At 51.0% G+C, this 27,284-nt stretch overlaps 1 long non-coding RNA gene across 4 annotated transcripts in view; it reads left to right on the top strand.

Moving 5' to 3' along the window:
* The window catches only part of LOC144723416 (uncharacterized), a 143,865-nt gene that overhangs the window by 68,453 nt on the left and 48,128 nt on the right, over positions 1-27,284 (top strand). For all 4 annotated transcript variants that reach the window (XR_013586171.1, XR_013586169.1, XR_013586168.1 and 1 more), the window contains exon 4: positions 22,992-23,058. This is a non-coding gene — a long non-coding RNA (uncharacterized LOC144723416). The remainder of the gene's footprint in view (positions 1-22,991; positions 23,059-27,284) is intronic.

Below are 27,284 nucleotides of genomic sequence, written 5' to 3' on the forward strand. Positions count from 1 at the left end.
TGCCTCGGATTCCCACGGCTTCTGGTGTCTGCGGTTGACCGTCCGTGGTGCGTGAGAGTGCATCGGGGGCGGCTACGCGTGTGTTGCCTGCGCGCGTACGTGCGCGTGCGCATGAAGGGTGTCATAAGTGTGTGTGTGTGTGCGCGTGTGCAAAGTGGTACAAGGGGTCGTGTGTCTGAAAAAAGCACACCTGCGTTTCGGTGCCAGAGTCTGGCTTTAAAATAATAATAATAAAATTAATAAAAAAGCGCCGGCAGTTGTAATTTACATCAACGCTTGTGTTTCTGGAAGTTATTCAATGCCCCGCGTTTATATACAAACTAACGAGCGCGCCTCACCTCTGAGGGATTCCTGTATTTTTATTAAGGCAAAGAGAGAGAAAAACACCCCAAGCAACATTTGAATTGAGACTTAATGAGCACTGCTAAATAGAGATTCTTTTGTCGAGGACTTAAATAAACGGGGGGGGGGGGGGGTGGGGCGTCTCTGCTGGAAAATACGGGCAGTTTTGGGAGAGGATGTGGAACAAACCCGGCTGGTGCCACGTGGGTGTTGTGCTGTGTGTAGCTCGGTGACGATGTCTTCACGCCAGGGTGGTGTATCCCAGGACGTGGAGCGGAACGTCGGACATCGCGCTGAGCGATGCGCGGTACGCCCCCTGCAAACACAATCGGAGGGCCTGGCTGATTGGCACCACGGTTGGCCACTTACGGTGCGAGAGAAGTTCAACATACATAGTAGGAGGTTTGATGTTAGAATGTGAATGTTCTTGGAATTCTGAACTTCTTACTAAGCCGGGAAGCAGCTTTACTCTGCATGCATCTCAATATAATTGCGTGTGCGTGTTTTTTTATACATATCTGTTTTTCATTTGTTGATGCATCAATGTGGTTGTGTGTATAAAGGTTGTGACAGATATACAGCCCTTTGTCAATCCGTTGTTGGGTCAAGGCATCTCCACGTGGTGTGTCCGGTCGTGTGATTGGGGGACCAGGGGGACTGATACAGATCTAACCCTCAACCGATGTCAGCCACGTCCAGGAATCGAACCTACGTTCGCCAGGGTGGGGTTCATTACACAGAGCACCGCGGCTGATGCCTGGTGGTGACTGAAATCGGAACTGATACTGGGCCCCTCCCCTAGGTCAACTCGGCCTCGAATGAGTACCGTACCTGCTGCATCGTACGGGTATCACTGGGGAAGAGCCATAGGTGGTCAGCTGCCGGTGCTGGCTGTGTCCACGCCACCTTCCCGTGCCTCCATTAATAGGTGTTTTGCTAACAGCCCTTGCACTATTCTGAATATCTGTACGGGGGATTGTTTCTTATTTCTCTGTAATCGTGCGCGTGTGTCTTTTTTTAAAGCCTCGGCAAGGTTTTAAAGCGTAGGGCGTATGCAACGTGCACTACGGAATTGCTTTTGTATTGGTTTGAGACCTCCTAACGCTCCGTTAACCCTTTTGCCGTTCTCTTGCGTTTTTAATTCGTGGCGACGCTGGCCTTTTTTCCATCCGCCTCCTCCCCCGCCGTAACGAGCGCGCGCCCGCTCCTTGGAACAAAGAGCGGAACGCGGCGCGCTCGCGATGACGACGCCGTCTTCGCGCAGACGCAGTCGACGGCGCTTGGCCTCCGCCCGAACGGCGCGCGAATTGGCCTGTTGGCTTGACCGTGTCGGGCTGGCCGTGGACGCTCCGCGGAACGAAGCGTTTTGGGACGAACGAACGCCCACTGGGAGCGCCGCTCATCCCCCCCCCCCCCCCCGCTACTCCGCGAGGAGGCTGCTTCGCATCGCCGCGGGGCTGAGAGGGGGTTAAGTGCCGACACGTATATCTGCGTGGCATTTTAGCGACGATCGTTTCTTGTTTTGACTCGCCGGCTCAACACCCCCCCCCCCCCCGCGCATCAAATATTCATGCAGGCAAATAACCTGGACATCCCCCACGGGCTCCGGGGCATCTCGCATGTCAAACAATAATTAACAAACAGACACACAATCTTCCCAACTCGAGTAACACTCAATACGAGAGCGATTGCTCTCACCCCCTTTGTACTGCAAAGTGATCAATGTCAAAGGGTTGCCCGTCATGTTTTATTTAAGTGCAGCTGTATTAAAAATAAATGGCAGCCGTGTTCTTTCGACATGCCCGCGCCCCCGCGATGTTTTTAATCACCTTACTCGTTAGACAAAGGCTAAATGGAAGAGCGCGATGGGTGCGCGCGTGTGTGTGTGCGTGCGTGTGCGAGCGTGCGTTTTCGTTTGTTTTTGCACATGTTGTGCGTGCGTACGTTCGTCGTTTTCGTCCCGTGGCTTGGGTGGGAAAGATCGTCCGTGGAATCATGTCGAGGCTACGAACGCTCCACTTCATTTGAACTATGCTCTAACTCTGCACTTAACCTGGTCGCAGCCAGTTCCAATGCGGCTGAGCCGATCCAGTTTGCACAGGACACTCGGCATAGCGCTGGAGCCTGGCCAGTCTTTCGGAGCAATTCCGATCTTCGTGCGTGGACCACTCGGTGAGAAGAAGTTACGAAATATCTGGGAATTGTAATAAACTGAACGCGCTAACACTGTGGCCATTAAACGGAAACGAACAACAGCAATGAGGTGACGTTTTAGGCAATGGCTGCTCTTCATAGCAGAGAGATCGCAGCTGTGCAGAAGGGCAATTGAACAAAACTTGGGCGATTTTTTTTTTACGTAACAAGTTATTAACTTAAAATCTAGATTGAAGTTATTTTCCGCTTATGTGCCACTCTCGGCGCAGTTTTAAAACTAAAAACTATTTTATTAATATTTACCAGGTCAGGTCCCGCTGAGCTTACATCGCTGCTTTTTTTCAGAAGCAACCTGGTGGCAGCTCAACGAAGTGGCTTATCGTCACGTGGAAATGTGTTTGTTAACGCGCGTTTCCAAATGTGGAGGGAAAAACCGGGGGGGACCCGGAGAAAAATCCACGCGACCACGGGGAGAGAGAAACGCGCAAACTCCAAATATACAGCAGCAGGCGTCGGGGTCGAGATCGAACCGACGGACCCTCCTGTGTATACCAGGTGAAGTAGTTAGCATCTCGCCACACGAACAGAACAACGACAAGTCCGGCGCCACGCCTCGCGGTTGGTCAAACCGAGCTCGGACAAGACTTGCACAACCCCGAACGCCTCCGTGCTGGTGAAAGAGAAGAGGGGAGTTGGGGGGTGAGCGAGGAGAGGAGGAGGTGGCAGCGAGCGCCAGGAGCGGGCACCGAGAGAAGCCTTTTCCCCATCCCCAATCCATCCGGGACGCTGGCACCAGGCTTCCGATCACCGTTGCGCGACGTTGGCCGCCCGGCAAATACTCGGAGGATTCATCTTCTTGGTTCTTTCGGTAAAGTCACGTAGAAGGGAAATAATAAAATAATAAAATACAATTCTCGCGACGTTTCGGCCACAACGCAAGCAGCCGTCCTCGGAGGATTATCGGATAATGCGGCCGGGACCCATTTGTTCGAACCTCCTTCCCCCCCACACACACACACGTGTGTATGTGTGAGGTGCTCGATGACAGCACTTGCCCCAACAGTCTGTTGATGCTATACGGGGGATCTTTGTGTAAGGCGGAGCGGTGGCGCAGCGGTTAGCTTACTGGGCTACGAACCCGGCGACCGTAGTTCGATTCCCGCTAACGGCCAACTTCATTGACGATTATCTGAACCGGTCCTGGGCCTCCCCTTGTTCGATTCACCCTCAAATGAGTACCTGGTGCGGTGTGTTAACATCGCCACTGGGGAGACAAAAGCGGCCGGGCTGGTCACCCACCCCCTTGTGTGCCGTACCGGCCTTCATAGGCGCTGCTCGCTAACAGCACTTGCCCCAACAGTTTGTTAAGGCTATCCGGGGCGGCGTGGAGCGATGCATCTTTGTCTTGTACACGTGTGCGATTGCTGTGTGCACGTGAAATCACGATGATTGCTGATGCCGCTTTGGAAGAACGTCTTGAAAACAACACTCCCATTGTTTGCCAACGTCTCCCCCATGAAGGGGGGGGGGCAGAGCTTTTACGCGGCACTCCGATATGATCTCTGAGCTAAGATAAATGACGTGCGCGCGCGCGGTGTCGAGCAGCCTTTGGCCACAAATGTTCGTGTCTCGTGGTCACGTAACTCTCCACGTGGTCACGTTAACTTCGAAATGATGTTTACAGATTTAGCTTTGGGGTTTTTTTTCTCACAAGCCGTAAAGTATTTTGGTGGGGGGGGGGGGATGTTCGTACACATTTTATGTGGCGTCAATATAAAAATAAACATTTGAAGAAGTAAATTAGTAAACGTCTAATTATTGTTATTTTCAGCCATTTAAACTATTGTTTTTACAAGGGTATCTTTGGCTACTCATTATCTCCAAATATAGACGCCATATCAATTGAGCGTGTTGTTGTTAATATACGTCGCGATAATCCCAGGGCACCCACCACGTGTGTGTCGTCCAGTTTTTAAAAACGTAAGTCTCTCTGCTCTGAAGAAGGGGCGGTTGCCTGGAACGTCAAGCTGCTGTGTATTTTCTCCGTTTTTATTTGTGTGCCACTGCCAATGCAGCCCCGTATTTCATTATACGTATAGGGTGTGTGTTTGTGTGTCTGAAATTAACTCGGCCTCAAATGAGTGCCTGGTTGCCGTGTGTAGACATCACCGCAGGAGAGACAAAGGTAGCCGGGCATGGTGTCGGCCACCCATCCCCTCCCGTGCCCGCCTTAATAGGTGCTCGCTAACAGCACTTGCCCCCACAGTCCGTAAAAGTCGATATATCTTTGTCTGAAATTAAACTCAAGTACATATTTACAAAGCACTTTGAAAAGAGGCTCAGTGCACTCAAAGTCAAGTGGTTGCAATTGTAAGGAAGAGAACACGTGCTTTCTTCCTGATTGACAATGCGGTTTGTTCTAACGTGAGTTCTCTCCCTCCCTCATTCACTCGGCTACCCCCCCCCACTCGGCTCCCCCCCCCCCCATGTCCTTCGTCCGCCTCCTCAGCTCCCCTCGCCCCCTTCTCGTCCTCCGGCTCTCCGTTTTAACCGAACGAGAGTCGACTGATAAAGCGACAAGAAAAAATGGGAAACATAAAAAAAAACGAATTCACTGAGACTTTGTTTGCAATTAAATACCACCCCTCTATCGAGAGTACTTGCGCGCGTGTGTGCGCACGCGTGCTCATGAAGAGGTGACACTTCGCCACTGCCCCCAATTGGATCTCCCGAGTGGCTCAATAAATTTACGCTGGTGAAGGCAGACAGATCGAGTGAGCGGTGAGCACTTACCCCGCCGTGCTCTCAGCCGCGGCAGGAGGGTGTCTGTCGCTGCCCGTTACGCCCCAACATTAAGCACGTTCAGGCGCGTCGCGGGGCCTCCTCTACGGCGAGCGAGCGAGCGATAGAGCGAGCGAGTGGACGAGCGGACCAGCCAGATGGTTGAGTGAGTGAGCAAGTGCGTGTGTAAATGAAGAGACCGGGCTAGTGAGCGAGCGAGCGAGCGCTCAGCCGAGCGTTGCATCTGTGTCAAAACGATTCTGCGGGGAGAATGCACGCACCGCGTAGGCCTTGAACGCGGGGGAGGAGCCGATGATGCGGGCGGTTGCTGATGGACCCGGGGCGCCTGCGTGCGCCGACGCTGCTCGTGGGAGCCGCTGTGATTAATTTGTGTGGGTTCTCGCAAGATCTCGGCGCTCTCCGCTCAATGAAATGCGACGCCTTTCGCTAATATCTGGTCTTTGATTTTGCGCGTTATGTTGGTAATTGGTTTCACTTGTAAATCCGTGCAAATAAAGGGTGGACGTGTTGAAATTCGTAAATATTGGGGTTAGCCGGGCAATTGTTTTATAATCAGATTCAGCAGACCCTGAGTCAAGTCGAATTTATTTTGTTTACCAAGGTGAGAATTCCAGAGACCAGGATTGAGTCTTGATTTGCAACAGTGACCTGGCTCACCAAAATGAGTAAAAAGCTAAACAAATAAACTATACAATAAAATAGAAATCAGAGCAAAAAACATAAACAATTTAAGTTAGTTATTGGGGTGACTGGATTCCACAGTGCATCGTGGTAGTGTCAGATGTTTCTGCCTGTGATCCAGTGCTTTGGAAATGAGAGTTGGTGGTCGCCTGGTATACAGGAGGTGTTGTGGGTTTTATTCTTACGCTGACGTCTATATATTTGGAGTTTGCATGTCTGCTTTTCTCTCGCCATGGTCACGTGGATTTTTCTCGGGATCCGCCGGCTTTCATCCCTCCACATTTAGAACCGTGCTCTTAGATTATGATTTGGCTGCTATAAATGTCCACGTGATAAGCCACTTCGTTGAGCTTATAACATTTGTGAAAGCCAGGTTGCTTCTGAAAAAACGATCTGTATAGCTCAGTGGACCTTACCTGGTAAAATAAAAATAATTATTAATTGAAAAATTCCCCAACTCTGATGTGGCCAACAATGACGGCAGTTAGTAAAGCGCATTCTTGAAGCTATCTGTGCAGGGTTTTCCACTTGCATGCGTGTGGAATTGGCCCAGCATTCCAAAGCAGGACTGTCCTGATGGATAACAAGTTTGCCATTTAGTGAGGTTTCCTTGGATTTAAATAAGGGCGTCATATGAATTATACAATTGCTATTGTTCCATCATGCCACACTCTCCGGCAATAAACGAAACAATTGTATTTATCAGGTAAAGCCCACGAAGCTATGAGCTCTTTTTCAGTGGTGACCTGGCCCCACACATTGTGTGCACCGAAGTGGCTGATATCATCATCATCACACGTGGGAATTGATAGTTGCAGCCAAATTATCGAAACGCGTGTTGTTTATAAAATGTGGAACGAAAAACCGGAGGAGCCGGATAAAAAAAAATCCACGCAACCACCACAAGGAGAGAGTACACACGAACTCCAAAATATACAACAGGCATTGTCAGGGTCGGGGATCGAACCCATGACCTCCTGCGTATCAGGCGAGGCCAGATAACATCTCATCTCCACCGTGGCAATGGGCATATTTGGAGCAGGTCCGCTGGATAAATCTGATCACGCTTGGTAACAATTAAACCTTACATTAGACAAAAAAAAGCACGGCTCAAAATCGATGAGTAGGATCGATGGTTATTGATAAGCATTGATTCCTATCGGCCACGTCAAGCAGTCAAGGCGCGGCCCTGTTTACGCGGAAGGCAGGTCTTCATTCATCACTGAACATTTCCCCGGGCCGCCGGTAGACTGGAGCGGGCGGCACGTGACTGGTTAGCCGGCAGGTTGGGCAGATAATGGCCAAGAGACACCCGCAACATTTTTTGGCAAACGTCGTGGTGTTTCTGAACCCGCCTTCAGCACGGTCGGATATGCAATCGCACCTCCGATTGGCACGGTTGGCTACGTACGGTGCGAAAGAAAGTTCAGCGTGTGTGTACGCCAAGGTGTCTTAAATGCTGATTACGCCGAAGAAGGAACCTTTGAAATGCACGGGAAGCGCCCAAACAGCGGGGACCGGCGTTGAGTCGGTAGCCGGTAGTTGCGTGGAATTAATTCAACGCCGGTACTCTGCGACAGGATTGGGCCGGGTGGTGAGTAGGGGGGGGCAACTTCGTCCCCAATAACCACAGGGAAACATTCTCTGGTACCGCAGTGGGCTACGGGGATAGTTGAGTTGTATTTGTATGTTTTTTGGGTGATCGGTTTGCCCTTCCTGTTCATGTATTGTTGTTGCAACGTTCTTCCGATCGTTTTTTTTTTGTATTGTTCAAATTTTCTGACCCACCCCTACTGAACATCTGTGAAAAAGAGCTTCATAGCTCATCGGATTCCTCCAGGATAAATATTCAGATTCTATAATCGAGTCAGAAAAAAAGAAAAAAAATCTATGCAACGGTGGGGAGAGAGGCCGCTGAGAATGCATTTGCGCGCGTACGGACGCGAGAGCTGCAATCCACCGCATTGTAGCCTTAACGGGCTGTTGGGGCGAGCGTTAGTTTGCGAGCACCTGTTAAAAACCGGCACGGCACACGGGGAGGCGGGGGGGGGGGGTGTTGCGAGTACCGTGAGGTGGCCCTCATCCAGCAGCGGATTAACCAGAGGCCCGTAAATTATGTATCTCTTTTAACCCACACGTGCACTCCAATATAATTAAATCAGCGGCAAATAGCACAGGGGGTGCGCACGGGCCAAGGTGCAAAGCCATTACACCTCCATCGATGCGACGGACGATTTTTTTCTTTCTATCTCTGCCCAGAGACTCCCCCCCCCCCTTCTATGGGTGTACAGCAGCAGAGTTTTTTTTTACAGTGAGTACCGCAGCCTTGACCTTCGACCCCGGGGTAAAGACATTAAACAGTGGCGATGAGCGTCACGGTGCTGGCACGTACGCCGACCGCGTGTTTCAAACGCCGCCCCGGTGCCCCGGTTGGAACCTCGCGGTTCATACGCAGTCGTACGGGGTTCATACGCAGTCGTACGGGGTTCGTAGCGGCAACGCAGCTGTCAACTACTCTGTTCGGTGAGGGCTGCCGCCTCCATCTCTGGGGGGGTTCGCTTGCTGATGAGCACAGCCCCTCCGCCCCCCTTGCCAAAGGCCCACCAATACGCCAGCAACAAAGAGCGCTAATAGGTGTAGCCGAAAAGTTAATGGTGCGGCCCTGAAATATCTTTCTCACGTCACTGCCGGCAGAAGGGCTTCCACGAGAGGGCACTAGAGGGTGTTTGGCCTACTCTTCCACGCTGCTCGGACACCTTGCAAGAGGTGGGAGTACTCACACTTCACCCCCAGTTCAATGGAATAGAGTTCATACGATATCGTGAATTGAGCAAAGTCGTTAACGAGAAGATAGATAAATTTCGATTTAAAGCTTTCGTGACTGCAGGGATTCATCTTCTTGGTTCTTTTGGTAAAGTCACGTAGAAGGGAAATAATAAAATAATAAAAATAAAACATAATAAAATACAATTCTCACGACGTTTCGGCCACAACGCAAGCAACCGTCCTCAGGTGAAGAACAGACGCTGTCTTTCCGACAGACCTGTTCTTCACCTGAGGACGGCTGCTTGCGTTGTGGCTGAAACGTCGTGAGAATTGTATTTGATTATGTTTTATTTTTATTATTTTATTATTTTATTATTTCCCTTCTACGTGACTTTACCGAAAGAACAAGAAGAGAAGATAGATGCTCGGAGGGAGTTCGAGGGTCGTGCGGTGCCCCAGAAGAGAGAAGCCGTTGCGAAGCTGCCGCGTTCGGTCGTTGCGCGCGCGAGACGGGGCAGCCTTGTGTTTAGTGTCGTTGTCATCCTTCCCCCGCACCTCCGACTCACGTGGTCGGCTACGTACGGTGCTAAAGAAGTTCAACGTACGTACGAGTCACGATCGCGGACGGACGCTCGGTTGTTGACTAGCCAGAGGGAAGACCCTGTGGGGCCACGCACGCCCCCCTGTCTCTGCCACTTTAATAAAAAAATAATTTTTTATTTGATCAGGTAAAGGCTCATCTGGTCCAACCCATGTGAGACTAGGCTCTAAGGAAAGCTGTCTCGGGTGTGGACCAATCAACTTCAAGGACAGTGCACATTATCAGAGTTATGTCTTTTGTTTGTATTATGACTGCAGGTATTGCGGTCTATGCAAACATGACTCCTTGTAAAAAGGTGTCAGTTTTGTTGCCAGATAGAAGGGTAAAAAACCAATTATCAGGTAAAGGCTCTTTCAGAATCGACCTGGCCACAACTCGTAGCTCAACGAAGTGCGGCTTATCGTGTGGAAATGTACAGCAGCAAAATTCTAAAATGTGGAGGGAGAAAGCGGAGGACCCGGAGAAAAATCCACGCGACCACGGGGAGAGAGAGAGAGAGAGACGCAAACTCCAAATAAACAGCAGCCGTCAGGGTCCGGGTCGAACCCACGACCTCCTGCGTACCAGGCGAGGCCGATAACATCTTGCCACGGGGCGCCCCCGGTTTAGTTGAGCAGCGACCTTGGAGGATAGCTCTGGTGGATGGGTCGCGGTCTCTGCTCTTAGTTGGAATTCGATTGCTTATTTATTTATTCATGTGTTGCTTATTATACATTTTTTATTTCCCTCCTCCTCCGTACTTATGTAATGGGATGATGGGTGCGTGCCGAGCACATTGTAATCCGGTGTTCTTGAAATGCGTGCGCTCGGATATTTTTACCCTTAGAGATTTTATTTTAACCGACTCTTCCACTTTTTTTTCTGCCTGCACTGAGAATAAAAAATGCATGGCTCACGAGAGGTCTTCATCCAGCAGTGGATTGACAGGGAGCCGTTCGCTGTACATTCAGAAGAATGCTCCCTTTTCTACGTGCTGTTCCTTCGTCTTTTTAAACGCCTTCAGTCGGTGCTCGTCAAGGAGCAAATATCAATCTCAATCACTGCCCGATTATCCTCGTAGCAAAAGTAGCATATGCTACGTGCCCTGCACTTTCAAGGGCCCCCGCGCTAAATGCTTTCAAGCTATCAATTCCGGTTCAGTGATTCTGCACTTGCTCTATTACTATAGTACTATACTGCCTTCAACTTTTATGAACGACTGGGTGTTTAAGGTTAGCGATTTGTCGTTTTATCTGGCTGTATAGCAAATGAAAAAATACAATTACTTTACAATGCAAGTAAAATATTAGTTTTTTAATATTTACGTGCTTTTTTTATTTAGGGCCCCTTTATAACATATGCTACAGGCCCCACACTATCATCGAACTGCTAAGCACGGCTCATTTCTTGCGGTGGCCCTTCCTACTAGCTACAGCCCTCCGTGCCGTCGGTCCCTCGCCACTCCGAACCTCTCCTCTCACCCCATCCTTCCTCTACGGGGAAGCAATTTGTAATGTTTAGAAATATTTTTTACAGGTTTTTAACTTGTATTCGTGCTACGTCTCCACCGTCCCGTAATCCGTTGCTATTTTGTAATTTTTCAATGTTTTTTTTTACATAAACACCGCCCTGAAGTTTGCTAAAGCGACAGTTGCATCGGACCCCAATTGTTTCTCATCGCCGTTGATACTCGTGACATCATCAACATCATTGCTGTTTCCAAGGGCGGCCCCGGGTCTGAAGCCTTGAAGCCCCCTTAAGCAAAGGGAGCCACTCGGCCCACTAAAAATAGCTTGTTGCTGCCTTGGCCGTGAAAAATCGAAGGAGCGCGCGAGCCCACCTTGCCCCGGTTTCGTGAACCCGGCGGCTCACTTCCCCAGTCATGGGAACGCCGCAGCATCGCTGTTTTAGTGGAGGGATCATGTTCGGGAGCCGCCCCAACTCCGCCCTGATAGATGGAGCGCTGGTCTTCTTCCTTCTCTTGGGAAAGCAGCAAAGCATTTTGGTTGGAAGTTTATGGTGTCTTACCGACATTATGATTCGTGGCGGTTATGGGTGAGATTACAGACAGGATCCTTGACGTTCACAATCTCCCTTTCCTCCCCCCCAACCCTTGCTTTGACACGGATAGGAACTCTAGTGATCGTATTAAATCCGAGCAACCACTGGCTACTGACTCGGTACTGAGCCGACTGTCGGTGGCTTTTGCCCCAAGGTTCCGTCGTCGGCACAAACGACGTGGATGTCGCCTTCGTTGTTGACTTGGAGAAGAGCAAGGACTCAAAGAAACGCGGTGGTTTTTTGGCCAAAATATTGTTGACGTCCTTTAGTAGCTCTGTCGAAAAACGTTGGGGGTATCGGGACCACCACCCCCCACAACAGTGGCTGCACACCAGGTTAGAATAAAAGTTGTATGTCCCTGCCCCCCACCCCACCCCACCCCTGCTTAGAGAAAAAGTTAAACATTTTTACTATTTTACTATTCTTATTTTGACGGGTAAGGCCCATTGAGCTGCTACGTAGCTCTGTTTCAGGAGCGACCCAGCAATCACAAATGATAGCTCAACGAAATTGGCTTATCGCGTGGACATTTTCTAGCAGCCAAATGCTCTGAACGCATGTCGATTCTAAACATGGAGGGGAAAACCGGAGAACCCGGAGAAAAATCCAAACGGCAACGGGGAGATCATGCAAACTCTGAATATACAGCAGGCGTCAGGGTTGGGATCGAACCCAGGACCTCCTGTATACCAGGCGAGGTGGTTAACATCTCGCCACCGTGGCACACCCCATGCGTGCATACATACACGGCCTTGATGGCGCGCGGCATGCCAGTTTCCTCGGGGTTATTTGTTTGCTTTGTGGTTTATGCGGGGCATGAGCAGCCGCACGAACCAACAACTGACCGCTGATACAGAGGACACTGGCAGTAGTTCAGAGACATGCAGTGAAAAAAATATATTGAAATAATAATAAGCATTTCTTGGAATGAAGTATAACAAAATACAATGAGCAAGTATAGCCGCTTGATGTGTTTTGGGGTTGTACAGTGCGTTTGTCGGCACAATATCTGACGTTTTTCACCACGTGTTGGGAGCTTCTTCAAGAAGAAATTTCGCTCCACATGTTGGGAGTTTCTTCAAGACGACGTTTCGCTCCACATGTTGGGAGCTTCTTCAAGAAGAAATTTCGCTCCACATGTTGGGAGTTTCTTCAAGACGACGTTTCGCTCCACATGTTGGGAGCTTCTTCAAGAAGACGTTTCGCTCCACATGCTTGGAGTTTCTTCAAGAAGACGTTTCTATCCACATGCTTGGAGTTTCTTCAAGAAGACGTTTCTATCCACATGCTGGGAGTTTCTTCAAGAAGATGTTCCGCTCTACGTGCTGGGAGATTCGTCAAGAAGACGTTTCTCTGCACGTGATTGGAGCTTCTTCAAGAGATGTGTGTGTGTGCCAGTGGCTAGATCTGAAACATTGTCTGCCTCATTGCAGTCATTGTATACTTCCATTGTGGCCACTATCTCCTGTTGGTTGTTTTGCACCACCAAGATGAGGTAATAATCCCCAACACGTGATTTTACGCAATGAAATCTGCAACGTGTGGGATCGCATCAGGTCCGTGTATATGATAATAATGCACACCAATGTCAATCCGCTGCTGGATGAAGGCCTTCCCCAGGACATGCGGTCGTAGGGCGGTGCATCTGAGCACCCTTCGCAACGCCGGGGGTTAAACTAAAAAGTATCAAACTAAACGCTGGGTTCAACTCGCCAAAAATCGCTCGCCACTGATGTCAGCCGTGGCCGGGAATCGGTCTCCGGCGGTCGCCCGCGTTGGCAAGCGCAGGTTCCGCTGACCGCCACGCCGTGATCCCGTGCTGCTGCTGCGGTGGCGGTGCTGACCGACGGAAGCTCCCCCCCCCCTCCTTGCCTGCCTGTCTGCGGGCTTGCTGAAGGGAGCCGTGCCAGCAAAGTCTTGGCGCTGGCTGCCCTCTAGTGGAGCTCGATCCAAAACACGTGAGCCCCCCAAAAACGACGACGGCAGCGGCGCGATCGCAAAGCTGCGTTAGGGTACGCATGTTGAACTTCTTTCGCGCCTTACGTAGCCAGCCGTGCAAATCGGAGGTGCTGGGTGAAGGACAACAGACAATGGGTCTCCTGTGTGGGTCTATGGGTCTCTGTGCGAGTAGTATGGATGTACGTATGTTGAACTTCTTTCGCGCCGTACGTAGCCAGCCGTGCCGGTCGGCAGGTGCGCAGCGCTGACATGGGCTCGCGTGCAAGAGGAGGTGGCGGGAGGAAGGTTACTCGGTGAGAAGGCACGTGGACGTCGAGGGGAGTGGGGTCGGAGGGAGGGTGGCGCAGGACTCCGAAGATTTCGGAGCAAATGTTTGTCCCGTTAAAACTCGAAGTATGTGTTTTTTTTCCCCCACAAACCGAATGCCGCTCGGCCTTCTGGGAGCGGCATCTTATCAAGCGCCCATTGGTTCAATACGAGCAAAAATCCGGGCCGGTCTTGACATTCGGTGTCTGATAAGACACTGAATATCAGCCAGGCTGGCTTGAAGCAATGTTGGCGAGCTGCCCGCTGTTTATTGGCAAGGCCCCTTTTCTGGGAGAAATGTGTCCCGGTGGTTAATTTGAATTTGTTCGCAGACGTGCTATGAATTAACCGCGTCGTTTTGGACGTCTATCCTCCCAGTGAGACGTAAAGATGGCTCATCGCGTGGACGGGACAATTAGTTGAATGGCAAATCTGGACGGCGTCATCACGGGTCATCGTTTGTGTGTTCACAAAAGGAGGTCGCAATGGGCACAACCCTCCACGTCGTACGCCATGCCCGACTACAACAGCGGAAGCCTTGCTCGGGGCGTAGCATTCATCGTTGCTCATATCCTCACATCCGATTTTAAAAAAGGTACAAAGGTGGCGAGATGTTAACTACCTCGCCTGGTATGCAGGAGGTTGTGGGTTCGATCCCGACCCTGACGATTGTATGTCTTGCGATTGCACGTTCTCTATCTCTCTCCCCCGTGGTCGTGTGGATTTTTCTCTGGGTCCTCCGGATTTTCCCTCCACATTTCGAATGAACATCACGCGTTTAGAGTATTTGGCTGCAATACATTTCCACGTGATATAATTTGCGGTGAGGTAGCTTATGAAAAGAGCTATGTAGTGGGCTTTACCTTGTAAAATACTAAAATAGTTTGAGTTTAGTTTGCCCCGATAATGGCCGCTGAATGCCCAAATTATATCACGATGGTTTGAAAACCAACACTGCGGTAATAAATTGCATGTGTGTGCGGTGCGTGCCGCACACCGCACACACGCTCGCCCGTCCATCACGCAAACCACACGGAGAGTTTGTGTGCCGTGGCAAACATGGCCTTCCACGACTGCTGCTGGGTGCTAACAAATTAATCACAAATGATCGATAATGATCATTTGTAGCCCTTAGTCAATCCACATCTGAAAGATGGGCACCCCGTGCCAGGTCAGTCATGGCGGGGTGGGGGGGTGTGGCTGTTTGACCATACTTCACCACACTCGTCAGCGTGGGTTAGTGAAGGGTGATGTACCCAGGGCTGGTTCGGCTATCACTCGCCACGCGCATCTCAGGCTTGCCAGGTTCACATTGCAGTGGGTGAACGGCCGCGCCACCGCTCCACCCTCAACACATGGAGATAAAATAACAACGTTTTAGTCCCGTTAGCCCGTGCATGCTGAAGCGGGAAAACTCTGAACAGATTTTGAATTTCAGAACCTTATCACCGCAGCAAAGCCTGATCATCAAATGCTGCTGGGTGCTCCTGATATTCTTAGGTAAGAGCCCTCCGCTAAGACCGGTCCACCATGAGACTAGAACAAATTAATTCTGTAACGTTTTGCCAGTTGCTCACGCGATCGCGGTAGGCACCCACCGACTTGATGTCCGTGGGTGCCTACGGTGCGCTTCTCAGTTGCGGTGGCCAATCTCAAACTATTTATTTTTCAAGGTAAGGCAGCTTTCTAGCTCTTTTTCAGAAGTGACCTGATCACAAATAATCGCTCAACAAGTGGCTTACAACGTGGAAATCTATAGCAGCCAAATACTGTTTGCGCACGTTGATTCTAAATGTGGACAAAAGCCGGAGGAACCGCATGAAAATCCACGCGACTACAGGGAGAACATGCAACTTATAAACAGGCGTCAGGGTCGGGATCGAATGCACGACCTCCTGCAAATCAGGTGAGACAGTTAACATTTCACCACCACGGCACCCAAACCACGGACCGCGTAGGGGAACGCCACTTGCCGCTCGAGATGAAAAGCCGGCCCCATTTCACAAATTCACCAGGCTCGTCCTCAAGAAACCATCCACACGATCGTAAAACTCTCTGACATATATCTTCGGGGGGACTCCGACTTCCTGGGAGCTTATTCAAGGGAGCGAGTTCGGGGGATTAAAGCGGTTCTTGCAGAAGCTCTCAGAGCGGGGAGAAAAACGGTCGGACATCGGACGCGCAGTACAAACGCGAAAATTATTCAGAGAGCGATACGGCACAACCGCAAAAACTCTACGCAATCATCTCTCGCCACCGTATGACAGGAGAATATGGCAGCCCCGAAAACCCCAAGCCAAAACGATGAACTTTGAACTTTGGCATCGAGCGCACTGCGCGTTTGTAAATATGCCAGCCCCCCCCCACCCTGTCCCTTCACGTGCATGGTCACGGTGTTCATCTCGGCGCTGGCTGCACACAGCAAGCAGCCCTTTTGGGAAAGTTGTTCAAAGGTTTTTGCACCTGCTTGCTTAGAGACTTCCCCCCACCCCCCGCACTTCTGCCATTCATCGTCGGCACTCGCATTTTTTGCGAGCGTGCGGCGGCGGCAACGGTGGCGGTGGAGGTTGCGAACGGCATCTCCGACGAGGACGGAGAGATCCACTGTTTTCCCCGCAATCAAACGGCGTCGAGGCCTTTCTTTCGTCCCGGGTGCGGTCGTGGGGTGACTCCGCGAGCCCCAGCAGCCCGACGCGCGCGCGCGGTGCCGGCCACGCGCGTTTTCAGCTCGTTGTGTTTTAACTTGACGAGCCTTTCGGACGTCGGGGGGAGGGGGGTGAACGGCTCAAAAAAAAATTCATCAATGGGTGAACGTCCACGGAGTCAGCAGCCGCGTTGTGGCGTCGGTCAGAACAAAATGGTTTTACCCCTCGGGAGTTTGGGGTTGCAGTGTGCCTGCGAAAGAGCCTTTGTGAGATTGTCTCTCTCCAGGGAGGGGACATTAAGGCGCAGGGTTCATGGACATTTGTCAGCCAACGTTTCTACAGGATTAACGCGCTCGCTGTCACTTCAGTGGCTTCCCCTCTGATGAACGCCGGAAACACACCGAAGAGCGACGTTAGTTCGTGAACGCGAAGGGCGTTTTTTTGTTTGTTTAAATACTGCGAGACGGAAAAGTGAGCCCTCCTATTTTTTGTTGATGCAGTTTCTTTCCTCCGTGTACCGATATTAGCTAAACGTAAACAATGACCTTGGAAAGACGCGCGGGCTGCTTCGAAGCGGACGTTCGAAATCCCGTCATGTTCGCCGAAAGCGAGGTGTGGGCCATGCGTTCCCGGCGTCACGGTGCAAATTTTTTCTCCAAAATTTTAAAATTACTCGAACGTTTATCTTAACCCTTTCCCGTTCCGATGACGTACGTGCCATACGTGTTCGTCATCTGTTTTTACATGTCCGTTTCTTCCGATTCCGTTCTCAACGACGTACGTGCACGTATGTCGTCGGAATGGAACCTGAAGAAAGTTTTTACTTTATCGTTACCGAGGCTCCCACAAGGACACGCTGGAGGGCGTAGAGTGCGGTCGTCTTGTTGTTACGGTTCAATGTGATGAGTACAGTGCAATGTCTTTAACACAGCGGCGGTATGCCTCTCTAAATCAAATTAACGCTGAACCGCTTGCGCGTTCCGACATTCGGCAGTGAACGGCACCCACACGGCAACTTGGGGTGCCAGGGTGGCGAGATGTTGACTACCTCGCCTGGTATACAGCAGGCCGTGGGTTCGATCCCAACCCTGTTGTGTATTTGGAGTTTGCGTGTCTCTCCCTCTCCGTGTGGTCGTGTGGATATTTCTCCGGGTCCTCCGGTTTTTCCCTCCACATTTAGTATCAACATCACGCGTTTAGGGTATTTGGCTGCGATCAATTTCCACGTGATAAACCACTTGGTTGAGCCATCATTTGTGACCAGGTCGCTTCGGAGGGCTTTACCTGGTAAAAATAAAACATTGTTTAGCTTTTCGTCTCGGAACGGGGAAGGAGTTAATTGGGGTAAAACGACACGGTGAAAAATCTTGATTTGAAGCTTTCGTGACTGCAGGAATCCATACTCTCTGCTTCTTTCGGTAAAGTCACGTCGGTATAAAATAAATAAACAAAGTCGCGACGTTTCGATCGCAACACAAGCGGTCGTCGTCGGGCGGAACAAAATATAATCCAGCAGTGGAGCTGCTGAACAAACGAGAGAGCAGCTACAGCAAGGCTATGTATGTGGCAATGGGCAAGCACACAGTGAAATTGCCTCTACTCCCTGCGACGTGAAACTGCTTCAGGATTGTGCTCGTGAGCGACACGTCAGGGGCCTTCCTTCGTGACGGCCACGCGTGCCGTCAAGGGTGGCGTCAAACGGCAAGTGCTCCGGTGATTTGATTTGGTCTCGTTGCGGCGAGTCCTCTCCGCGCAGTCCTGTTATTATTGGTTTACCGCGTCTCTTTTCCGCTTTGACCTTAGATCCACGGCTCAATTGTTTATTTGCCGCTTACATCTTTGTGTTGGGCGATGCTGGTGCGTAGTTAATGACAGCAGCGAAGCCATTTTAATCGATCGTCAATCAATCGGGTGTTCTTTGTTTAAGCAGGTGAGAGGATATAGAGATTCATTATCTATTTTGCAAGGAGAATTGGACAACAGCCGTTACATAATGACGGCGATTTTCTTCAAACGATTTCATCCACCGGAAAACGTTTAAAACGTTTGAGATTGTGAAGTATGACATGTCAGCATGATGGCATGTTCTTGCCCATGAATCATCTTTATCAGCAGCAGCAGCAACGGTGTCCATGACCAATCCACTACTATTTAAACGAAACAATTGTTTTGCTAGGTGAGGCCCACTGAGCTATATATCTTTTTTCAGAAGCAACCTGGCTACAAAATGTTAGCTAAACTCAGTTGGCTCATCACGTGGAAATGTATCGCTAATCCGAAGTACCCAGAGAAAAATCCACGTGACCACGGGGAGAGAGAAACATGCATGCGTCAGGGTCGGAATGGGACCCACGACCTCCTGCATACCAGGCGAGGGAGTTAACATCTCGCCAAAGCAGCGCCTACCAATGCCCCCGTCTCTCGCAAATCACGCGACAGGATCTTTAATGTCTCATTAAAGTAGACAATGGGTTTAGGCGATTTCCCTTTCCCGCCGAAGTTACTGGCCGACAGCCGGGAATCGAACCGTTTGACTCCTTTGCAAACTCTGGCTCTGCGACGAAGCAGGAGAAACTCGACCGGGTCCGCCTGCTGTATTTTTCGCCTGCGGTTTTTGTCTTTATTTTCCCTCACTCTCGGTGGACATCGCCTAAATGTTTTTTTTAATTTGCGCATTCTTCCCTGTCATTTTGCGATTTCTGAGGCTAAGCATTGTCCGCGATTTATCTTTTTTCTTCCCTTCCCTCTCCCGAGCTGTTGTTTGCTGCAGGCTACTGTACAGTGCGGCGTGTTTGTGGGGTGGCAGTTTTAAGGGGGGGCGGGAGGGAGGTACGAGTCAACAGATTACATTTTTTGGTCCAAATGAAAGCCAGATTCAACGTGCAAATGCAAAGCATGTGAACATGTTCCCTGATGGTTTTCCGCCCCCCCCCCGCCGTCCCGGAGAGAGGAGGACTGTAACCGATCCCCGACTTGCATAATAATTCATAAAGGACACGGGCACCCACGATAAGGGGTGGGGGTGGGAGGGGTGGAAGTCATCTGCCATGCAAATAGAGGGCTTCTTGCTGCAGACCATTAAAATCAATAGCATGGATCTGTCCTAAGCACCGACTTCAATATCGCACGCGCGCTCCCGCCGGCGGCCCGTGGGGTTCAACGCTAACGGGGAAGTATCGGCACCTTCTGTTCAATCGCGCGGGGCGATAGCGCTCGGTGTGGGGGGGGGGGGCCTTCTCCCCATCCTCCCCACGCCGTCTCCCTTCAGTAATCGCTGGGCTTGCTTGGTTTGTTTTTTTGGCACTTTTTTTGTTGTTGCTGAAAGTCCGCCCGCCCGTGGCTGCAGGACGAAGGCTCGAGATGCGGGGGTCGTGGTTCACGTGAGCGATGGATGCGGGGCAATCGGCGGCGGCGGTACATTTTGGTGCCGGGTGCGAACCGTGACAAAAAAAAAAGGAAACAATTGCATATATATGGTGTTAAATTTCGATTTAAAGCTTTCGTGACTGCAAGGATTCGTATTGTTGGTTCTTTCGGTAAAGTCACGTAGAAGGGAAATAATAACGTGACTTTACCGAAAGAACCAATTCAATATATATGATGTTGCCATTAAATGCTGGTGAAATGTCTTGGTTTAAGTCCGCATACCCCAACACCCCCCACCACCCCGAGGGTTCTACTTGTCCCACTCATGTATTACATGTAATACATACAATCCCCGCACACATACAATCGCGTACACATACACAGATGAATACTCGCACACACTCGCAGACAAAGGCAACACAAACATCCCCCGTATAGCCTTAACAGACTGTTGGGGCAAGTGCCATTAGCGAGCAGCGATGAAGGCCGGCACAGCACACGGGGAGGTGATGTGACCAGCACCACCCCCGGCCGCCTTTGTTTCCCCAGTGGCGATGTTTACACAACCAAACCAGGTACTCGTGTAAGGCTGAGTCAACGTATTAAGGGAGGCCTGGGACGTGTTCAAAGATTTGCCACATTAGCGGGACTCAACATCCAGGTCGGGTATTGAAAGCAGACCGAGATTAGTTTCCTTCGGATGAGGCCCATTGAGCCACGGAGCTCTCTTTAAACGGCGGCCCGGTTTAAACAGGGTCAAGACGATGAACTCCAGAGGTGGACGACAGGGGACCGAAGCGAGATTTGGAAAGCCGGGCTCGACAGCGGGAGACGCGCCACACACCGGCCCGGCCGAAAGCGGACCATTTTCAACGGTGACGCGTCAGTCGGACTCGCGGACCCTTGACGGAGAACGTGGAGCGTGGAACGTGGAGAGAAGCGTACTGGGAGAATTGCACCGAGAGGCACAGAAATTGGAAAAAAACCAACGTGGATCCGAGAGCCGTCGTACATCAGAGACGACGTTGGCCATTTAAAAAAAAGAAATGGGCCTGCGTGCGGAAATGTTACCAGGAAGGAATTGTATGAGATGGACGAGACTGGTGATGGAACGGCAGCCAAGGGGAGGGAGACGGCCCAAGAAGGACGACTGCAACGCGGAGATGGGAGCTTCGGCATCGGCTCGTGCGCACGTGCCGTCCCGACGTTTCGCTCCCAAAACCTTGGGGGCTTCGTCCTGAACCATCGCGGATTAATTTTACGACGCGAGACTGACGCCCATTTTTACAAAAAGTGTTATTATTTTTTCGACGTTGGCGCGTCCCGGCGCGTTGTTGTTGTCGTTGTTGTTGTCGGGGCGTCTCGTCGAGCCGCACGCGCGCCCGAGATCTCGGAGCGGCGGTCGCAGCGCTGCCAGTTGCCATCGCACCCTCTCCTCTACTCGATCGTTTCCCATGGTTGTCAGTCACCTTCCACACCTTCTCCTCTCTCCTCTCCACATCCCCCTGCACTCCCAACCTTACCAGCCCCTGCCCCCCCCCCATAACCACCCCCACTACCACCTCTCAGCCAGCCATCCCCTGCAGCAGCAGCACCAGCCCTTGCACCCTACTGCGACGGGGACTAAAAATAGATGCTTATAAACTGCCCTATTACAGTGCATGCACTTTGGGAACATCTGTGCGCGTGTTCGTGCGTGTGTTCGTGCGTGCGTTTTGCGTGCGTCGATGCGCAGGGCCCGCCACCTCTCCGCCGCGCCAGGCTTCGCTCGTTCGCCGTCCCTCCCGTTTGCGGACGTCGGGGGCCCACCATTAACTGGGCCCCTGGCTCGAGGATAACAACAACAACAATAACAACAACAATAACAACAACAACACATAAACCAACCGGTCCGTTTTCGCAGGTGCCGTCCCTGCGTTTGCCGATGGCGCTGGATGCGTCGCACGGCAGCCCGGACGAGGGCCATGGCGGCGAGGGTTATAGCGTGGAAGGAGCGGTTTTCTTTTTAATGCCTCTTCCATTAAAGGCTCGGATGGTTTGCTCGTTCGTGTCCCACCGTGAGAGTCCCCTTGGGGAGCGCCGCGGTGGCTAGGAGATGTTAACTCCCTCGCCTGGTATACAGGAGGTCGTGGGTTCGACCCCGACCCTGACGCCTGCTGCTGTATATTTGGAGTTTGCGTGTCTCTCTCTCATCCTCATTACGGTGGCTAGGAGATGTTAACTCCCTCGCCTGGCATGCAGGAGGTCGTGGGTTCGACCCCGACCCCGAGTCCTGCTGCTGTATACTTGGAGTTTGCGTGTCTCTCTTTCTCCCTGTGGTCGTGTGGATTTTTCTCCGGGTCCTCTGATTTTTCGCCTCCACATTTAGCATCAGCGTGCTTTTAGAGTATTTGGCTGCCGCTATAAATTTTCACGTGACGACAACCCACTTCGTTGAGCTATCATTTGTGATAGCCAGGTCTGATTCTGAAACAAATAACTATAAAGAACTACCTGGTAAAAAAAACAAATTTAGTTTAGAGACCAACGAGCTACTGGTGAAGGGAAAACATGACTGGACATCTCTCAAAAAGAGCTTTTAGCTCATCGGATTCTTGCGGTACAAACAAATATTCTGATTCACGACGGCGGAGTGCCTGCAACAGCCCCCCGCGTCAATCCACCGCCGTAGGAAGATGGGGACCCTGCCCCACGCCGTGCTGGTCGTGTGCATCGCACTTCACCATGCCAAGCGCCAGGGACCGCGACCCCCTAATAATATTGAGACCATTAAAGCGACGAAAAGAATACCGAACATGCATATTTAACGGGGAGCGTCGGATTTCGGGGCGATACATTTTGACGCGAGGTGTAAAGGTTTCGTTCACTCGAGGCTTGCGTGCGTACTGAGCGAGAAGTCCAATTTCCCATAAAAAATAAAAATATAATTTCACCGAGACGGGGTTTTGACTCTCAAAGTAGAAGAGACGCGATATCGTTCGACGCGCGCGGAGCATCTTTGGTGGAGAGCGGAGTTTTCACGAGGATCATTATTTATTACGGGGGACATAACATCGGCCTGTTGTGGGGGCCGTGTTTACGCCGCAGTGGAGTAGCGTCAAGACGGGCAGATTACAAATTGCATAAACTGTGCTCGAAGCGCCGTTGTGTTTGCATTGTGCGAAATCGTGCAGCTGGTGCTTATCGAACAATGTGCTCTTGTGATAGGTCGGAGCGGAGCGTGCTTGGGATAAACATTTTCTGAGGCGTGCGTCTGCGCTGCTTTGCTATCTTCGCGTGTGTGTGTGTGTCCTAACGATGTGCTATGGCAATGTGTGCGCGTGGTTCAGGGTGAACGTGGGGCAGGGCGCCCATGGTGGGGCAGGGCGCGGATGGTGAGCAGGACATACTTGGAAGGTCAGTGGAGACGGATTTGAGAAAAATGGGGTTTGTCTTGGAGCAACTTTCAAAAAGACTCCTCGAACACACGCGGACACACACACAAAAACCTGGCTTGAGCTGAGTTATAAAAAAAAATAGGTTTTCTTTTTTAATTCAAGAGCCCTTTGTTGTTTACCAAAAACTCACAAATTTGCCCCGAGTGTTCGAGCAAAAAAAAGAAAAATCACACACAAAACAACGGGCGAATGTGAAAGCGCGTTTTTAACGCCTGGCCAAAGGCCACCGCGGCCGTGCCCCCGACTGCGGTGGGCGATTGACTCCTGTCACGGAACCGACAGCTCGTGGGCCAGACGCGGCCCAAGACTTCATTTCATACGTCCCGCAGCCCCAATAAGGCCGAACCGCTGCATAGGTCGTTGCCATCGTGCTGTGTCACTGTCGCACGTGTTTTTTTCCCGATTGTGCTTCGTGTTGCCTTGACGTTTCGCCGCACGTGCTGTGAGCTTCTTCGGGAACTGAGTGGGCCTACCGCAAACTTGTAGGTACCCTTCAATGCAAGCATCTCACAAAGTCAGCCGCGCTAATCGGGTACTGGAGGAGAAATATTTTTGGTCTGCCAACGCCGTGTGTTTGGTCACGGTCTGTCAGTGCAAGACCCTCTTGCAGTGACAGAAGTGACGGAGGTGCATGTGTGTGTGTGTCAATGTGTGGCCTATCAGAGAACCTATTCGTGTCCCACCCCTGGTCTGTAGCCAACGTGATTTCCGGGCAATGATGTGGCGCTCATCTCCTGTTTCACAACCCCGAGCTCGCGGTGCAAACTCCGCATTCCTATGACAGGTACGAGTCTATCCATATGGCAGCCACGTTTATTTTGTTGATGGACTCGTTTAATCGATCTGAAGGGATGATGGGCTGAGTCAACCCCCAACGAGGATTATCATCTTCGCAGCCTTTCCATTTGCGAGCTGCTCGTTCTAAATCCCCGTGACCAAATCGCGCCGGCTGGATCTCGCCAGATCTCGGAAGAAGCTAAGCACGGTTGAGGGTGGACAGTGCTTTGGACCGCCGAACACCCAGAGGCAAGCGTGTTCGAGTTGGTTGTCGCGGGCAGTGTGGAACCCTGGAGTGAATAAATCACATGCTTCGCTTTCCCGTAACAATCACAACAATGTTCCCGCGTGTCCGCGCGCTCTTGCTTCGGCTGCTGTGTGGAACGGGCGGTGGCCGGGAGCCACATGAGTTGGCGCCGCGCTAACTGCCTCGCCTAGGTATGCAGGAGGTCGTGGGTTCGATCCCGACCCTGACGTCTGCTGCTGTATATTTGGAGTTTGCGTGTCTCTCTCTCTCCCCGTGGTCGCGTGGATTTTTCTCCGGGTCCTTCGGTTGTTTCCGCCACATTTAGAATCAACATCACGCGTTTAGAGTATTTGGCTGCTGTAAATTTGCACACGATGATAAGCCACTTCATTGAGCTATCACATGTTTTGCCAGTTTCTGAAAAAAAATTTGCTTAATAGCTCGGTGGGGCCTTACCTAGTAAAAAAAAATCCAAAAAAAATTGTCGAATCGTTGAAAAAAATTAAATAGAGCACTGCGATCTCGCACACGCACGCACACACCCGTGCTGGGGGCTGGCCACGCTCCGGCAAGGCAGACGAGGCGCTGCCAGGGTTTGTTTTTGTTCAGGGGTTGCTGTATTTTTTTACACATCTGCGTGCGTGCACACGCGCGCGGGGAGAGAGCGCCGGCCGCGTGCGTGTGTGCGTGCGCCAAGGCATGTGCGCGAGTGTGTGAGTGTGGAGTATGTGAGAGCGGGAGGTTGGAGAGCGATAGTAAGAATGGGAGCAAAATAGTCGCGGAGCGAGAGAGATTAAGAGGGGGGGATACATGGGAAGGGACGCGCGCGAGAGAGAGAGAGAGATGCTGAGCCAATGGAAGAGAAATGCAGGGAAGAAAGAGATTGAGATTGTGTCATCTTACCAGCTTCCAAGCCTCAGCTCTGATGCCCTGAGGTCTCAAGACAAGTTGAGCCGTGTTCACATTATGAGCCCTCTTCCAGCCGATCGAGGGAGCCCGATGGTTGACAGAAATAGCCCCATCAGTTGTCTAAAACCGTTTGCTGCGCCGAGCCCCATCTCCTTGAGAGCGGCTGGCAGCGGGTGCGGCCATTCAATCAATCTGTTTACAGGAGCAGCCCAGTTAAACGGGGGGAAAAAAATGGTTAATCGAGTGACACTAATGAATCGATTGTTTATTTTACGATAGATTAATCGTCGTTACTTTAGGATAATCGATGCCGGTCGTCCAGCCTTAATAATTCAGGAAACTCGACCACGCAGTGACGATTGCAGATGATGATGATGATTTTATCAGTGGCATTGATGATGATGATGCTGCTAAATCCAGCACTTAAAAACACGCGTTTTGATCATCGTGTGTGGACATTGTTCAAATATGCGCGCGAATGCTCATCTTAAAGTTGCTAAATTTAAAACAACAATCAATACATTAACTCGTTCAATCATCCTTTGACAGTTTGCAGTGTCTAGCAGCCCTCTTAAGATGCACGGACGCTTTGCACGGGAGACCTGGTCATTAAGAGTTAAATCATTACTTAGCAGTGGTAGCATTCACTGCTAAACCTGCTCTGCTCCTGCCCACGTCTCACGGGAAGGGAAGGGTGAAATTGTTCCAAAAATGTTGGGCTTTCCCATCCCCCCCACTCCCCCACAAATGTTATATCATTCATGCTAATGGCATTGTGGCGGAGCTCTCGGGAGTGAACAACCAACGCGTCGCCCCGACGTTTAGCGAACGGCCCGCAGCAGCTGATGCCACGGATCTCCTTCTGAGATTTTGACACGGCGTGGATAAAATACGCTGGTTGGGGGGGTGGGTGGGGTGTGTGTGTGGGTGGAGGGGTGGAGGGGATAAACTTTCCCACTCCTCCCTCCTCCTGAGCAATGTTTGGCGCATGGCAGTCGAACCGATGTACACACTACTTTTATTTCTGAGAGCTGGAATTCAGCCACATTAATTGAAAGCCCATACTGAATGCGGATGGGCCTTTTTTATTTTTGTGCAGCCACCGGTGGCGAATCGTTTATCTTCCTTTGCCCTGTATGCAGGAGGTCGTGGGTTCGATCCCAAACCCTGACTCCACGTCTCTCTCCCCCGTTTGCCTGTTTCTCTCCGTGTGCTCGTGTATTCTCCGTGTGCTCGTGTATTCTCCGTGTGCTCGTGTATTCTCCGTGTGCTCGTGTATTCTCCGTGTGCTCGTGTATTCTCCGTGTGCTCGTGTATTCTCCGGGTCCTCCGGATTTTTCCCTCCACATTTAGAATCGACGTCAAGCGTTTGATGGTTATTCGGCCGCTATAAGTCACTTTTGTTGAGCCCTCATTTACGATTGCCAGGTCGCTTCTAAAAAAGAGCTACATCGCTCAGTGAGCCTTACCTGGTGAAATAAAATTTTTTTATAGTTTTACAGTACCAGGCTGATTTCCGCTGACTCGTTACACGTTTCGAACCCTGTTTAACTAAGGGTGGCTAAAAACCAAAAATCGCAGAGCTGCTGGATCATTCCTCTAACCCCTGAGCTACCCGGCCGCTTGCTAATCCTCCCTCTTGCTGTGGATTTCACACCTGATGATGATTGCTTGTGTTGCAGTCGAAACGTCGTGAGAAATTTTTTTGTTTTATAGTTTGTTATAATTTTTTTATTTCCCTTCTACGTGACTCTACCGAAAGAACCAAGAATAGGAATCCCCCCTCTGTTTTGACGCCACCAGATTTTTCCCGTCCTCGACTCCGCATCGGCACGGGCTGCATGGGCACGCATCGCACGCGCACTTTGCGCCTCGCTAACACTTGCCCTGTTTCAATTGAGGCTTTGACGGAATTGAGGAGAGGGGGGGGGGGACGAGAAGTAAGTGGAATTGAAACGGATCAGCGAGCGGTCGGGACGATAACTCTCTCTCTGTGAGGGACGCCAAATCATCGCGAGAGGTGGGAAGCATCCGACGCGGACGGCAACTCTTCGGTCACGGGGATGATGCTCGACAGATCGCTTCGATTTTTAAATCCTTTATATTAAGTTCACTTGCTTGCTTGCTTGCGCTCTTACGACCGTGCAAATCTTTCGGTCGTTTTTTAACCCACTTCTCGTGATCCAATCGAGCTGACATTTTGCACACAGACTCGTTGTGCGTGACAATTTATTTTCGTGAAATTTTTTTTC

Source organism: Lampetra planeri, chromosome 17, assembly GCF_965212315.1.
Source record: "Lampetra planeri chromosome 17, kcLamPlan1.2.h2, whole genome shotgun sequence".
NCBI lineage: Eukaryota > Metazoa > Chordata > Hyperoartia > Petromyzontiformes > Petromyzontidae > Lampetra > Lampetra planeri.